This window comes from Mercenaria mercenaria, chromosome 14 (assembly GCF_021730395.1).
Source record: "Mercenaria mercenaria strain notata chromosome 14, MADL_Memer_1, whole genome shotgun sequence".
Classification (NCBI taxonomy): Eukaryota; Metazoa; Mollusca; class Bivalvia; order Venerida; family Veneridae; genus Mercenaria; species Mercenaria mercenaria.
Window position 1 is genome coordinate 62,351,810 of NC_069374.1, and position 18,636 is coordinate 62,370,445.

Consider the following 18,636-nt stretch of genomic DNA (forward strand, 5'->3'; position numbering starts at 1 on the left):
TCATACTTTCCAAATCGTAACACATATTTTGCACACTGCAAAATATGATGAAACTGACAATGTCATATTTGTTTGTTTGTTTGTGTTGGGTTTAACGCCGTTTTTCAACAGTATTTCAGTCATGTAACGGCGGGCAGTTAACCTAACCAGTGTTCCTGGATTCTGTACCAGTACGAGCTTGTTCTCCGCAAGTAACTGCCAACTTGCCCACATGAATCAGAGGTGGAGGACGAATGATTTCAGATACAATGTCTTTTATCAAATCGTCACAGAGAACATACGCCCAGGCCGGGGATCGAACTCTCGACCCCGCGATCCGTAGACCAACGTTCTACCTACTGAGTTAAACGGGCGGCCCTTTGTCAATGACAAGGTTGTAACGGGCGGCCTTTTGTCAATGACAAGGTTGTAACGTAATGAACATGAAGCACTTTCAAATTAAGTAATACGTATTTTTCACGTTATAAAGAAATACAAAATAAATTTTTAAATAAGTAGAAATTACTTGTTAATAATCATATTATCAAAGCATTGTTCATAACACTTATTGCAAACATGTTTAGAGCTTTTACTGTAAATAAATTAAGTTACCCTTTTACAAACTACTGCTTACACTACTTGTGCAAACTATATTTGTAGCATCTCGTTTTATTACATATGTATATGTTTCCTTTTCACACATTACCTGAGCATTTCAGTAAATAAATCAGTACAATACTCACGGAAAGTATTTAATTTATTCTAAATATCCACTACGATAGTTTAATCTTACTACATCTCCTATCAAAGCCACGCACACTAAGTTCAATATCGCATCGCCGACTCTCTGAATTGCTCGGGACGCTCAATTTCTACTGCCGGCAGAATCGTTATTATAGGTAAATTTGCTACATTCTCCTGACAAAGCATTACGTAAGGTGTCATCTCAAAGCTGTCATTTTAGTACGAATTAAGAGCTGAACACATACACGTGTCATAAGTGTGAAGTTATTATATCTTACTTATATTATATATATATGAGCCGTGCCATGAGAAAACCAACATAGTGGGTTTGCGACCAGCATGGATCCAGACCAGCCTGCGCATCCGCGCAGTCTGGTCAGGCTCCATGCTGTTCGCTTTTAAAGCCTATTGGAATTGGAGAAACTATTAGCGAACAGCATGGATCCTGACCAGACTGCGCGGATGCGCAGGCTGGTCTGGATCCATGCTGGTCGCATACCCACTATGTTGGTTTTCTCATGGCACGGCTCATATATATATTTCTTCATAACATTTATGAAGGCGATACATATGTAACGCAGTGAGTTACACTGCACACACACACAATACATGAATGAAACAAAAATATTCAAATTTATTTTGATCGTTTATTTAATTGATTCTCAGTTAATTCTTGCATGGTTGGAAAAGATTCAGACAAATCCATGAGCGATTTATAAAAATAGATTTTGTGTTGTTTTTTTTTACGTTTAATCAGTATTAACAATTGTCATTGCGTTTTAGCTTTATAATAATTATACCTGAAACATGTCTGCTTTTAAGGTTTTGCCATTCAACGGAGCTGTTGCAGCTAGTTTTAAATTCAATCTTGTTTAAGAAAATTACAAATTTACTTGACATGAAAAAGATATATCAAAGAAATTGAATTCATGATAGCTCAAGGACACAAAATGTAGGATAATGAATATATAAAAAAATGATAACTAAATCCAATTTCCACGTTGTCAATGGAAATAAACTGATTTGAAGATAATCTAATGGCATTACTCTCTGAGAATACTGATCGATTCATTATGAGACATACATATAGTCTGTCTCTCTGGCAGTGACGCTGGTGAATAGTATTAAATATATTATAAAAGTTTGTTTAAGTTTTCCCAGCTCTGCTTAAATCTGTAATATATACTTATTGTCTTGTTATGAGAAGCTCAAAGAAAAACAATTATGTAAAAACGAATTCTGTCAAACTCAAGAGGATACATTAGATTTGAATTCAAGTAAATACTTCCAAAAGTAAATGTGAGGCAAAGAATAAATTTTTTCTGTCAGGTAACATTTCTTATTTTATTTGGCATGTTTGTTGTTTTAATTACTACGAATTTTTTATAACTTATTTGATAAATGTAAAATGTAATGAGTCCAGATGCTTTAAATATTAAAGTTTTCTATCATTTACAAATATGATGAAAATCATAATTTAGGTGTATCCGTTAACGAGATCTTTTGTCACCTTTTTAAAGCAATTTGATCTACAGAACAAGGAATCAAATCATTACACTACTATAAGAACGAAAACCTTGCCATTACACAATAATTGGCAAACAGTTTCTTTTTATTTTGTCTCAAACAGTGTATGCCGGATTATTTTAATAAATCATCTAGTTATATCAAAGTTCTTACGGTAAGCATACATTAAATCCGTGGTTCATGTTGCAGTTATCATTCATATTAATAGATAACAAATTCGTAGAAGATTAGAAGACGGAAAGAGCACCCGAATAACACACTCTGGCACTCATATGCAACAGTTAGAACAATACTGGAAATTTACCAAATTAACAACGTTGTACAAGAATTTCTAAAGAATATATTCAGCGAAAGTAATAGTGCTAATCTTGTATATCTGATCCATATCGGCCATTTTCGTGAACATAGATGTAATTTTTCCGGATAATCGTGTTGTGTCATATTTGTTTTTATGTATAACTCCACCATGACATTGGACTTTGATAAACATTGAATATGAGATTAAGTTTTGAAGGTAACTGCGAAAATATCTTCTTTTGCTGTACCTTTGTCCTCATGTTTCTGCACTTGTCATATAAACGTTCAATTCAAAACTTTTAATAGCAAAGCAAGCATTCGCATGACTTTGTGGACTTTGTGGTGAACTTTGAATATTTGTTGATGAGTTGGCTATATTTGGAAACTGCGTACCTCTATTATTGCGGCAAACAAATAATACCCCTGCCTTGAAAATGTTGTGTGTTATGAAATTTCCAGATCAAGATAAAATTATACTATTATCGTTATGATTACATTGATTCGGATCTTTGGCTTGCTTTTCTGTCTCTTATTTCATAGATGGTGCCAGAAACAAATAAAATGTCTTTAACAAATGCTAATTTAAATCAGATTATCAACTTCATACCCATTGTAGAGATAAATACAGCTTGTTTATTATGCATAGAGGCTATTGATCATGAAACGTCCTGAAATCTGTGGTTATATTACAAGTTCTTGATACAGTTTAGACTCTATTTATTTATTTATTTATTTGGGTTTTACGGCGCACCAACACAGTATAGGTTATATGGCGCCAAACAGGACTACAAAAGTTTAGACTCTAAATCTCAATAATTATAACTGTTGGATTTAAAAGCAAACTATATTTATTTTTATTCCTCATTCATCATAAAAACACAGTCTGAGTATTCCCTTCAGACCTTGAGATGCAAGTAATATCTTGACAAATATGATTTTTTCTTTGATATAGTTACTTTTGTATATGTTTTATCAGGAAAATATCAACACCTACTCTTAAAGATCATATGTTTGGAATACATATAAAATATCAACAAAGGCCAAAAACATACACAAAAGCCACGTGCCAAGCACTGAGTCCCGTCACATCAGTTCCTAAAACAAGATATGCTCCTCTGGGTGGGTAGAATGCACCTTAGCGGTCCCCGGAAGTTAACAATGCGCAAGCGCAGCAAGTTGGAGGATAGAGACAAAGCGAGGGTGTGGGGATCCTGAGATGTCGGCCAATCAGAACGAAACACTTTAGTAATGCCAGTGGGTTTTAAGAATACCTATCATAGTGTCCATAACCGGTTTCGTTGGGAAAGCAATCAAAGAGGAACAAACTCTTAAGAAGCGTTTTCTCGTATGGCCTGTATCCATGTATCACTGACTGTATCCATGTAGCACTGGCTGTATCCATGTATCACTGGCTGTATCCATGTATCATTGGCTGTATCCATGTAGCACTGACTGTATCCATGTAGCACTGACTGTATCCATGTAGCACTGACAGTATCCATGTAGCACTGACTGTATCCATGTAGCACTGGCTGTATCCATGTAGCACTGACTGTATCCATGTAGCACTGATAGTATCCATGTAGCACTGACTGTATCATTGTAGCACTGGCTGTATCCATGTAGCACTGACTGTATCCATGTAGCACTGACTGTATCCATGCAGAACTGACTGTATCCATGCAGCACTGGCTGTATCCATATAGCACTGACTGTATCCATGTAGCACTGACTGTATCCGTGTAGTACTGGCTGTATCCATGCAGCACTGGCTGTATCCATGTAGCACTGACTGTATCCATGTAGCACTGACGGTATCCGTGTATCACAGGCTGTATCCATGTATCACTGGCTGTATCCATGTATCACTGGCTGTATCCATGTAGCACTGACTGTATCCATGTAGCACTGACTGTATCCATGTAGCATTGTATCTATGTAGCACTGACTGTATCCATGTATCACGTATCCATGTATCACTGGCTGTATCCATGTAGCACTGACTGTATCCATGTAGCACTGACTGTATCCATGTAGCATTGTATCCATGTAGCACTGACTGTATCCATGTATCACTGACTGAAGCCGGTGTCTGAATTAGATTATCTCTAGTATTTTGCTCATAGTAAAACAATGTCTTGCAATATTTTTTTTTACATGAAAAGTATAAAAACGAATCCAGAATGAATGGGAATTCCTTACTTGAGCCGTGCCATGAGAAAACCAACTCAGTGGGTTTGCGACCAACATGGATCCAGACCAGCCTGCGCATCCGCGCAGTCTGGTCAGGATCCATGCTGTTCGCTAATGGTTTCTCTAATTGCAGTAGGCTTTAAAAACGACAGCATGGATCCTGACCAGACTGCGCGGATGCGCAGGCTGATCTGGATCCATGCTGGTCGCACACCCACTATGTTGGTTTTCTCATGGCGCGGCTCACTTAATCATCTCCCGTTTAAAATTTTGCAACATTAGCCATCAAGCATTTATTTAGAAAAGATAGGCACCGAAACATAAATATCTGGCATTGTTGCTTGCTCACTTTGATTAAAAAGGAGACATTCCTACAGAAGAAAATTTGAACTGATCAATACGACGTTAAATTGGTATCTGCAATTCACTCAATCTTGTTTTTTTGCGCTGCCGATTATAGTATTCACAAATTAAAATTTACCAACGAGTTGATGTTTATCCATAGCGATATACATCCCATGGAACACGGATGTTCCGAGAGACAAGAAGTTTGTTCAATTAAGTACTAAAAATATCCTTTTAATTTCTTGATTTTCTACAATCTTACCATGATCTGACTTTACATAAAATATCTCATGTGTTGAAGAGATTAAACAAGCTTATGGCTTTAAAACTAGAGGAATAACATGTAAATAGATATTTGAGCCGTACCATGAGAAAACCAACATAGTGGGTGTGCGACCAGCATGGATCCAGACCAGCCTGCGCATCCGCGCAGTCTGGTCAGGATCCATGCTGTTCGCTTTTAAAGCCTACTGCAATTAGAGAAACCATTAGCGAACAGCATGGATCCTGACCAGACTGCGCGGATGCGCAGGCTGGTCTGGATCCATGCTGGTCGCAAACCCACTATGTTGATTTTCTCATGGCACGGCTCATTTCAGTGTATCCTTATCACAATGTAAAAGTGTAGGGTGTATATCTTACAACTTCGGTACATATTTTACCTGAATCAAATTAGGACTAAAATGTATTTTCCACCAACAGCCTTTTTTGTTGAAACAAAATATTGAAATATTTAACTAACAATTGTTTAATGCAGTTTAACTTCACTATTCATTGTAGGTGCGTTGAAGCTGACTCATAAATAAAAGCAATTTCTTCTTTTAAAAACTTCTGTTGTACTGTTTAATGACTTACTAATAATTTATCAGGTTCAGTCTTTAGTTTAATCTATACCTCCATCAGCAATCTATGTAGTAAAAGGAAATAATTATGTTTGTACTGTAGCCTCGTGTTTTTGTTAAAGAAAATACTCGTGAAGTTTAATACAATCTGTAATTGATATATAATGGCCGTCAATTTATTTTTGTCACACCAATAAATGGCAAAAACAGAAAGTACTTCTGTACACTAAAACAAAGACTTTTATACGTGAAAATAAAGAGTTTCGTTACCTGATTTATTTCATACTTTTAATTTTTATTTCATTGCATTATTACAGCAGTTGCAGGTAAAGAAAAAATTACTTTCCAACACGGGAAAGGTCGGGAATGCAAATGTTTTCCATGGGAAAATTGCTTGAGAAATGAAAACTAAAAGGAATAGCGTGTTAAATGTTAAAACGTTTACAATAACTCTGACCGTTTTATTAGGACTTTTATTCAAACTATTAATGTGCAACATTTTCAAGACAGAAATGCTGGGATTTGTACTAAAATCGCTATCAAAAGCTAGTGATTGATGTTTGCAACTATCAATTTCCGCTATTCCAATAACTTTAATTATTTACATTTATAGACGTTTACATAACCGGATATTATTATGTTATTTGCTAGCGGCAAGTCCAATATGGTTTTCTCAGCTGGTTACTCGTCCAAATACATCCCCGTATTGTACAATACAATGTTAAATAACCTTTTTATTCTATATCTATTTTATTTTGGTTTAGACAGCATTGCCATGACTTGCACTTTCGTTTTTGTGTTTACAAACAAACGACAAATAATTCTGATTAAAGACGCATAATCAAACCCTGTACATAGAGCGCCTTCTTCATCCAACTTACATTCGGAACATTTTCACGCGTTTCGGGCATGATCGTATGATTAACGTGAGAGTGTTGAACCGTCCAAATACGGTAAAAATACAGTTTTTTTTGTATGCACATGCGTCAGATACGGTAATATATTGTACGGTCACGTGTTGTAAATAAACGTTCACGATTGGATAAATGAAATACATACAGAATAAAAATTTCCTATTGGACGCTTTTTGATTTATTATTCAATATATATATTTAAACAAACATACCAAATCTGAAATTATCAAAAGTTCATTTAATACATATGGAAGACCTGGAGGGACATTTGACTTCCGTACTTCCGTACTTTTAATTTCTGACATTTGTACTTCTCACTTGCAAGTTTCCGACTTCTTACTTCCAACTTCTAACGTTCACATTGACTTCTGACTTCCGACTTCCACCTTTCCAACTTCTTACTTCCAACTTCCTCACTTATAACTACCTCGCGTCCGACTACAGACTGCCAATTTCTTCACGCCTAACTTATAACTTGAGACCTTCTCATTTCTTACTTACACTTTCCACACTTCTTACTTCTAACTTATTGTCTTTTGACTTCTGATTTCCAACTTCTTACTTCCAACTTCCCCACTTCTGACGTCTAACTTCCGCTCTTTTTACTTCAAACGTCTAAGTTCGAACTTCCTGATTTCTAACTTCTAACTTTCAAACTTCTTATTTCTGACTTTCGACTTCAGCACTTCTGACTTCTACACTTCTGACTTCTAACTTCCTGACTTCCGTCTTCCAACGTCAAAACGTCTGACTTCCAATTTTCCCTCTTTGGAAGTCGAAAGTAAGAAATTGGAAATCAGAAGTCAAAATTCAGGAAGTTGAAGTCAGAAGTGCGGAAGTTTGAGGAAGAAAATAAGAAGTGTGGAAGTTGGAAATCAGAAGTCGAATGTCGTGACAAGGAAGATGGAAGTCAGAAGTGGCGGAAGTTGGAAGTAGCAAGTACCAAGTCGGAAGTGAGAAGTAAAAATTAGAAGTCAAAAGTGGGGAGTACGGAAGTCAAGTGGCCCTTCGGGTCTTCCATAAATACACGAACTGACTACTAACTGATACTATTCGGTTCCATAAACCATAAATGTAACATATTTCTTTAGGGACAAGTTCATCGGCCGGTTTCAATAAACAGAAGAATTAATTAATCTTATTTGTATTTGCGAAATGCGGACACGTATTAATTGTATTCCATCCTTGTCTACTGTCATGGTATGTTCTAGCAAGTACAAACAATATGATACAACCCAAAGTGGTATATCACATTTATGTAACACTGTATTACAGTTTTTGAATATTATTTAATAAATTTGTCTTACAATTATGTACTAACATACCTTTAAAAAGCTTACAGTATACTGATTAGTACGCAACCTTCCCTTTAATTGAAACTTATTACAGTTTTTGAATTTATATTATTACAGTCACTTTAACAAGACTTATTTAATTAGAGAGTAATTGGACACTCGGCGGTATGATATTCCCTTTAAGTTTTCTATTTTCTTAAACGTGTCTGGCAAGACAAAATAATATTACACTAATGAAAAATCTTCACAATTGTAATATAAGAATATGATTTATGTAAGTATCCATAGTGATTCTAAAAATGAGACAAATAAAATATTTTTAATCAGCAATTAGGAAACGGGAGACAGCAATGACTGGGTAACGTTATTTTCCTGTCTTAATGAGAACATTCAATCAAATAAACAATGCATTTAAAGCTACTCGCCCTAGATTTAGGTGATTTTTTTCAACATGTTAATTTCCACCAAGTTTGACATAGAATTTACATTTGTATATATAAAACTTAAAATTGATAATGTGGGTGAAAATAAAAAGTAGATATTGGTGAAAAATGCAAGAAGAACGTAAATTTTCTACATCATTTTAAAAACGTTGCACCTGTTCTCTACCTCCTGCACTATAATTGCTAGTTATTCATAAGAATATCTTGCAAAAGTTTGTACCACTAGTCACTTTCAGGGTACTCATATTTTATGGATTTTTCAGAGAAATTATTTTACGCCTAGAATGTGTGGGTTAGTCCCTTTGAATATATATTTTCAATGCAATTATTCTGCAATTTTTAACATTTTCATACCATATGATAACAATAATGCCAAAAATAGCTATAATAGCTTACGTGTACTGCAAATTTTCCAAATATCAACAATTGAATAAAACCGCTAGCTATAATTATAACAATGTAATAACAACACTTTCTTAGCAAATGTAAACACTTATCTTAAGTTGTGCTATTAAATAGCGTTCTGAAGCTTCGGTCTATATTTAGAAACAACCACACACAGATTTTCATATTGGATAATGAATCATAACATGATGAAGAAGCAATATGATGCCCAGCAGTAAACAATTCTTCTATATATGGAAATATTTACCTAAATATAGATTTTCCACTTGTAAACAATGATAAGCTAATTTAAAAATAGAAATTCGTAATACGGTTAATTAATCACATTTTGATTCAACAAAGAATAATCATCATGATCATATAAAAATGAATGATTGGAAGTATCAAAGAGGACTTACTGTCAAATCGGCATTACCTATCTAGCATTCTGTTGGCACAAAAACTGGTATAACTGACATAGGCAGCAATGTACATTGCTGTGATTACCAATGTGCGGGTGTATTTTATGCATAAACAGACACGATCGAATGAAATAATGTAAGTCATAAAATTTTCAGATATTTCCTTTTGATTGTTATGTACATCAACACTGTCGATGCAGCAAGTCATATATGATCCAATAATTATGTTTGTGCGTGTATTTGTTTGGGTTTAACGTCACACAAACGACGTTTTAGCTTTTAGCGGTATAGGAAGTTCCCAGGTGCCCCCGGAGCTTTATCTCATCAAAGGCGGGTACTTAGTAGAACCACTGACATTCCACACAGCCACGTACCCCACACACCCTACCCCACCCCTATAATAACTATATAAGTATAACCGTAAAAATGAAATCCCGTCAAACACGACACAGATGATTAGCAAGATTATCAGTATGAATTTCGTAATGAAACAATCATGTATACGTTATGCTATAAACGTGATGCACATGGGGATAATTAAAATAGATTACATACGTATTATTAATTCAATAAACGCTTGATTTCACGTAATACATGCCAATCTAAACATTTTTCATAACTTATAGATATGCGTAACAAATGTACATATACAATGTTCTAAAAAAGTTGCGGCAAGTATTAAAAACTGAAACGGATTGTACTGAAAGTTATTCCAACATTAGAGGGTTGATCTTTCCTTGTTATAGAACACTTGTTACCCTAATGTTTCTCTTAGTCATGTTCCTGTTATAAAGATAATGATACTGTATGAAACACCACGAAGTATTTATTTTAAAACAGGTTTGCTAATTTTACAAGTCACGTAGCTAAGGTACGTTGTATTTATGACATAACTTTGCGTAAAAAATGATTTATATTTAGAAAGCAGTAATTATAATGTAACTGGTTAAATAACAGATTCATTTATCTAATATAGTGCATGAATTTAAAATTACAATTTGTCTATTTCATTCAGATTGAATTAGGTTAGTTATAGCAGCCAGGTTATTGTGTCTTAGGCACATGTAGTAAAAAGGCAGACATAAACGTATTGCCCAGCCTGATTTCAGAACTCATTTATACGAAAGGTGTTCATCTTATATCTGAGCACAATACAAACATAAATATAATGTATTTAGATAATGACAACATAACGTTATTTCCATCTATTTCAGAACTATTTACGACAGTTTTTCTATACTGAAAATTACACTACAATTTAGGAGCTTTACTGTCAGAAAATGAATGGCCGACAGACTGATTAAACATCTTTTCCTCAATGAACTATTGGATTTTACATGAATTGCATATTTGTCTTATGATTCAGCAAAGCAATTAATCGTACATGTGTAATTTTACGACATCCGTTTGGGGAATCATTGGCAATCCCTTGAACCAAGCTATTGTACAGTAACGCGGATTTGCGTATTTACAATACTATGACTGAATAGAACAGTACTGCCAAAGCGTTTGTTAGAAAGTTTATATAGCAATCATGTACTGATAGTAACCACTTATTGCTGCAATGTCATTCTTTAAAGAAATCACAGTAAACGACTATATGTCAAAAACATCAATTATAGATGTTTCTGTTGAAATATTTCCAGTCAAATGTTTTCAGCTGATGGTGCCCCAGTGTGTAGATTTTTCATGCTTGTCCATACGCGCGCGCGAATGTGTGTGTATGTCCGTCTTTGCGCTGCTGTGGTTTGCTGTGTAGAGAGACTGCATTTTTTTCGAGCGAGACTTTCCCTTTCCAGTATTCAGCCTTGCTTTTTCTACTTCTTCCAACACCCGCATCCTTATATCTACCCGTTACATTTTTTTTTTGTATTTTGCATATAAATAAAATGTACTTGTTGTTGGAGTTTTTAAGCAACCCTTCTGGTTTTTCTTTCCACTACAGATTCCTACTGTTGCTGACCTACTTGACTCTTTGACTGTGTTTGTAGTGTTCTGTGCTTGAAGGAAATATACCCTTACCTTTTATTTTTCATATATCTTAATTCATAGTTGCGACTTCTTACACACTTTAGAAAACTCCCTCTTCACATTCAGTTAAAGGATTGATACACATCTATTTAATCATTCCACTGGCTAGTGCAGTTTAAGCCGTAATAACTTAAGGTGGCATTATCAAGTTGTTAGTTATGTAAAAGATACAAACATATTAAGTTTTAATCAAAGAAACTATGCAGTTACATCACAGAAATATCCGGTCAATGTTTCTTGATGAATCATATTTAGTATTTCATTAAAACACTACATGCAATAAGTAACTGATTGCACGTTCAGCAAAATGGTGTAATCGCAGCTATAGCACATATTTATATCACAATGGTTTCTATGTTAAAGTTCTTAAACATCAGTTCATTTTCTTCTGTAAGCAGAGTGAATATATAATAGGAAACTATCTGAATTTACGAGTTTGCAATAATACAAAATAACATATGTTACAATTCGAAATACCTTAAAAAATACAAGCCCTAAAACTTTTAAGCGAATCAATATTGAAAGCGTCAGCTTTCGCTGTGGCAGTTACTTTATATTTGACAAGAACATTTGAATTCCACTCAAGTTACAAAGAATATGCAATTAATAGTTTAGAAAATCGATTTTTACCTACGCCTTAACCCTTAGCCTGCTGGCGGCAAGTGATTCTGCCTTTGCGACCAGTGCAGACCAAGATCAGCCTGCACATCCGTGCAGTCTGATCATGGTCTGCACTGTTCGCTATTCAGTCAGTAAATTTTCAGTGAACACCCCTTCAAATGATAAATGGTAATGCCCAAATTGAATGAAAGACCAGTCCATTTTAGAAATTTAGCAGGCTAAGGGTTAAAGTTCTGTTTTGCCAACTAACTAAGCAGCTTATGCTTCAAAACATCGAAAGTCGATTTTTTCACTCATTCATTATAATTCTATTTTCACCAACTTCAAATACTATTACACTAATTACACTAATGATCGATAATTACACAGTGACTGCAAAAATATCCAAATATACCAACAAAAATATATTTTTCAACTTAGGGTAGCACTCATTATTTTAATGTCTTTTAGTCATTGTAATGATTAGGTAAGACTATGTTTGAGGTATATAATTATGTAGGTGATAAGTTTCTATTCTTAACAATTTAGTACGTTTAAGTTATCAGCACTAATTTCTACACATTTTAACAATATTTTAATAAATATCTAAATAATCTTTTGCAGATTTTACTTTGTTTTGGACTAATCAGTTCGAAATAAATATCTATGTTATGATAGAGACTGACTGTCCATTTTTTTTTATTTTTCATTTTTTAAATTGATATCATATCCATTGTATTTCTCATATGTATGAAATTATTTTATCACATGTGTGACGTCGCGGAAGTAAAATAAATCCATTACATATTTTTTGTATTATGTAATAAAACATTAAAGTTGACATCGTTTAAGTAAAGAAAACGTTAGTCGAATTGACATGGTCTATAATAGATAAAGATAGAAGGAATTTTGGATGTTTCAGCAGGACAAGCTTTCATAAGATGAATAGAATATCTTATTTTTTGTCGTTCCACATCGAATTTATTAAACTAGTTGAATAAAATTGATAAAATGCTCGGCAAAGACTCGCATTTTATCAACTTCTTAATTCAATATTAACAATGACCTTTCATGTGAATTAACTGATTGTTTTTCTAATTATATTTCAATATGTTAGCAAGTATGAATATAAAGCCCTCTGTTTCGGCTTCCAGAGAAACAATTGCAATAAATTCAAAATAACAGAAGTTTTTAACTAGTGAGTAGGTTATAGGAAAAAGATGTTTCCTTTTGTGAAGAAAGCACCAAACTTTGTATGTAACTATTTTGAGGTTTGCTAAATCCAGAAAAAGGAGGAGACACGCTGTTCGCTAACCTCAATTAGCTTAAAATGAGGCCCCAAAAGGGACCTATATCTATTTATTTTAATCATATATTTCTGTACCCAATGTCCAAAAGGTTAATTTATAACTTAGATAAGTAACTAATATTGACATAATATTTATTTATTTACATTTTATACATGTTTAATATATAGGACACTGACAAATGACATAGATGAGGCCCTAAACGGGGGAAAATTGTTTAAAAAATTCATTTACAGGATGACTTTATTTTTAAGTGTGAATATTATATCACTCAGGTAAACAAAACTATTTTTAGTATTTAATTATATCAAAATATTATTTAAACATTCTTTACATTTTGAGGTTCATTAAGGGTATTTTATAATACAAGTTCACATATAGGTACATACTGTAATTCATATGATCAACTTTACAGTACTTACACTTTACATGGAGTACCGATAGTTCGATTTCCCTATAAACGTTATTATTAAGCATTCAAATGAGTAGCTAAAGAAGGGGTTATTTTGTGTTTTTCTTGTAAATTCAATACTAATGTAAACTCATGTAAAACGTATCATACAAAACATAATTTCTATGTTTTTCAAGACAATTAATGACTTCAAGCTAAAGCATACGATCATCCTAATGCTTTTTTACAACAAAAGAAAATGGAGTGTGAGCTAAATGTTTTGTTGTATCTATTATTGCTAATTCATACCATATTCAGTGATACTAATTTATTTATATTTGATTAAGATTTCAAGTTTTAGAATCAGTTTAAATTCCGCTTTCTTAAAAATAGCACTGGTATTGTATGATATATAAAATTTTGTACGGTTTGAACAAACGTCTTTCCTATTGATCTGACAACACCTTTACCACTAGACGGTCTCTCTCACTGAACCACTCCACAGAGCAGTGATTTCCTGTAGACACCCCAAGAACGCAAATAGTTACATATAACAATATGTTTAAGATGAAAATATGATACAGAAATTAAGAAAGTCATACCAAATAAAGCTAGATGCAAAAGTTTTAAGATAAAGATTAATCGATTAGTTTATTAACAATGTCTCCTAAAAATATACTGAGCTAGAGTTATCTTGCATATTAAGCCTTTTGATAATTAACGAAATAGTGTAATTTCTGTCTAAGGTTCCAAAGCGGCCCATATAATAATATCATGTACTGATAAACTTACAAAAGTTGAAAGAAAAGTTACGATCAGGTTACCCTAAACAAACAACTTTTAATTTTATGCGTAACTACCCTTTCAATATTTAGCTAAAACTGTAACTTGCCAGTATTTCACTCTCTAGCACACATGTCTTCAAAATGTCTAAGTACACAGGATTGGCTTGATGCATTTATATCTGACTTTGTATGTGTTTTTATAGTTACATTGATGAGTTTTCTCCATATTGTATAATTAAAGCCAAGTACCAGTTCTCTTCACCATTTCCAGTTGACAGGATTAGCAATGTCATTGTATGCTATAAGTGCCTGTCTACAGCCTGCCTGATAAAATGTTAGCTGCTACATACCTGAACATCTCTCAGGCGGTTGCTTTCATTACGTCTAATTGCTTAAGGAAATATATTTGATATTTTTTTGCATGATAGAACAACCTAGCTTTCCAGTTGTAATGTGCGCTTCTTGAATCTTTTAAAACGACATAACCATAAGTAAAGATATCCGATGCCTTGCAAACGTATTGAGACAGTATCACAATAGATAATGCATTATAAAGAATGTTAGCTTTAAGTCTACGTTCTTGGTCTTTTCCTGTTGGATTTTTGCCCTTGTTTTTATGCCAAAAAGACGGCTTGCAACGGAATCAGTCAGCATGTACTATGTTTGGAACAGCCAAATGAAGCTACAGCCTACAACTAGCAAACTGTTTTACTATAGAAAATACCAGTGTGTATCAGGTTTGGTTGCTCGTAAGATTATCGCCTTGTGGTTTTGTTTTTATGCATCTGCGGCAAACGAATGTGTACCATGTCACACGTATACCAGACTTTTGGAACAATACATGGTCATGTTTTAACAAAGGTATCAAGCTGTAAGTCAGTAAATGGTGCCAGATACCATTCTTGTTCCAAAGAGAAATAGACAGCATGAAAACACCTAAATAACCTGATGTTCACATTTCAAATATTTACATACGAAGCCATGTTGGTGGAGAGACATTAAGGTATGAACATACTAAATAGCTGGCCTTCTTTATTCTAGATAAAATTGACAAATTTCAAATGGGTACAGCACAGAGCAAGACCCGTTATAAATTTCTGTAGCTTACATTTTTACATTTTCTTAAAGAATATTGTCAGTGTTGAAAAAAACATCAAAAGAAAATTGGGGCTCATGTACTTCAGTCAAACAAACCAACTGTAATGTCAACTAAATTAAAAAATGATACCCCAAATTGTATGACCTACATTTCCATAATAAATCTGTCATGCTATCATATCATTGCGAAAATGCTTCCAATACGTCAAGAATAGATCTATTTCAGCAATAAACTGTAAATAGGAAGGAAAAAAGCTCTATGTAGGAGGACTTTTTGAATGCGCCATTTTGCGACTGCCATGATTTTTTTCCGCGCCAGTTTTCTATCTAGTTTCTGTATACCTTAATTGTGACCCTTGCATTACTTAATTCTGTTGAATCTGGATTGACCAGTAATGACACATGACTTTCATTACTATGTACACTTCATAGAGCCAGTCAAATGCCAGTGCAATAACACATTCATGTAAATATAAATTTGTCAAACAAATGTATTAGAGAAGTACAGGAAAAGCTATTACAATTCTTAGATATCTGTTGAATGGGTGTAAATATTACTTTCTTTTATTTTATGGGTTTTTGGATGAGTCATTTGATTTGAAAACATGATTATTTCATATACTGTTATGTAAAATAAAAAAAATTATCCATTGAAAGAGCTCTCTTTTTTATATAAATATATTGTCCTAATAAATCCAGATATATAGGTTACCTCATAGACCTAAACATGTATATATGTTTGATATTTTATATATAAGATCCATGAATTCTGTTTTTTCTACTTATGTTAAGTTCAGTAATATGATATTATAACGAATGAAATAATAATTTGCCCTTAAAATGTGAGCTTTAACAATTTTCCCTTGAAGGACCTCGTATCATTTTTCCTGAGTCATGTATATTGAATGCGTATAAAATTTAATTGAATAAGTTCTGTTTCAAGGGTTATAATTGGTTAAGGTAATGAAATAACATTTTTGAAATTGTTCTAGATATATTAAATTGAAATAAATAAAAGGTAGTTCCCCTTTGGGGCCTCATGTTTTGGTCTATTCAAGCCAACAAATCGTATATGTAGTCCATTTCTGATCCAGTATACTTTATAATATTTAAATACAAACTTTCGTGCTTTCTTCGTAAGAAACATCTTTTCACACGCAGTTTTGAAATTAAACATACAGTAAAATCTGATTACCTCCCTTTTTAGTATGTATCTTGAAAAATAAGAGTATTTTGTAGTACACTTTGTATATTTGTCAATTTCAAATGGTTGTTTGTCTATGCTAGTGCTATGTTTAGATCATATGAAACTTTACTTTATAGATAAATTTCAATTTAAAGGAAAAAAATATTTTTTCAAGACATTTTTACCTCCCTTTTTTAAACTGATTTAAAAGGTGGTTCCAGGGCAGATATAGCGTGTCTCCTCCTCTTGTAGGATTCGGGATACCTTAAAGTAATTCCATGCAAAATTTGGTGCTTTCTTCACAAACGGGAACATCTTTGCCATTTTCTGTTCCATATCTTACTCGCTAAACGTGTCCCGGTTTTTAATATGTTTCTTAAATTCAGTTTAAGATGTCAAGTCTCAAGTTATTATGAAATGATGAAAATGCCAAATTTAACTGAGCTGTAGATAATATAAATAATAAAATCTTTATAGAGATCATGTTGAAGCACATTACGTAACCATGCAATATAAAAGCAGAACATTTTGACTGTGTCTGTTTGTGAGAGGTAGGTGTGAAATGCGCAACCTATACCCCCTATTATTATATCCAAAAGGACCAGTAAATATGACACTGAGTCTAAGTACGTGGTGATATTTTACAGCCGCCACATGGTACCTTTTTGCTGAAGTGATCGTTAAAAAAGTCTATGAAAATCAGACTCAACGACGTACAATAAAGTAGACTCGGTTTGATTATGTTCATGCTGTACGTATCGTTTTCTACTTCCTTTAGTCTGAAAATGTGATAAGACTTCTTTCATCTATTCAAGAATGTCGTTATATATTTCAGTAGAATAATGTCTTTAAATTATGTATCACATTATATGACATATTCGTTGGCATGGTAAGCAATTTTTGATGTTAGGCGCTCTCACCATGACATTGTAGGTTAAATTCTTTGTTCCGCTTTCACATGTATACCAAGTGTTGTGTTCAATAGCTCGCACATGTATGATTTGAAAACCGTGATTGGGCATCCTGTTTTGTGGTTTTGGACGTAATGCTATCGGTACAATGGTCGGTTTGCTGTTAGTTAAGCTTCCGCTGTTTCGATGTAGGCTCGATTTTAGATTCCTGCTTATATAGGATTTTAACTACCCTTTTCAATTGTGCTGAGAGTCACAAGCATTGATTAGCTTAAAGCAATAACAGCGATAAAAACATAGTATTCAAATTGTTCTAAATTGCAAAAGCTAATATTAGCATAGCTCAATCTTTTGAATGGGCTAAGTCTGAATAAACTCAATTTATATATATTTTTATTTCAGTCTCTTTCTTAATCAGAATTGACGTTACAATTATAGTTTAACACTTTGGTCTAGTAGTTTTATTTTTGAATACCGTCTTTCGTTCAATATCTGTTCAATGCGATACGGCACACTCCATTGTATCGTGGAACATTGGGTAAAAAGTGACATGCGTGGTAAAGTTCTTGATGATAACCATGAAAAATGGCTTCCGGTTATAAAATGGTACCACAAACGCTCCATTTAAGATTCACTGTTTTTTAGCAAATGAGAATAATTGGATTTCGCAGTTGAATCACGATCCAGGCGGAAATCATATAAGCGGCCTTGAATTACCACAGCTGTCATTATAAATACATGATGAATCAGGAAATAGGTTCGTTTGAACTGATTCTGATGTACAATGTAACATTATTCAGTATAAGAACGAAGCATAGTTTATGAGCAACTTGTGAAATGTCAATTTAATGTATAATCATTATTATTACCAAACAGTAATTCGATGTTTTGTAATTGAAGTAGAAAATATTTTCAAATTATTTACATCCTGGAAATTCCCGA

The 18,636-nt window shown here is 33.6% G+C and overlaps 1 protein-coding gene across 3 annotated transcripts in view; it reads right to left on the bottom strand.

Annotated features, from left to right (window-relative positions):
* Positions 1-18,636, bottom strand: part of LOC123527916 (G-protein coupled receptor dmsr-1-like) — an 80,212-nt gene that overhangs the window by 37,233 nt on the left and 24,343 nt on the right. Inside the window, exon 1 of one of the 3 annotated variants that reach the window (XM_053523666.1) lies at positions 723-834. The exons of the other annotated variants lie outside the window; for them this stretch is intronic. The gene's annotated coding sequence lies outside the window, so the exon portion shown is untranslated. Of the gene's footprint in view, positions 1-722; positions 835-18,636 lie in introns of those variants that run through there. 3 annotated transcript variants of the gene reach the window in all.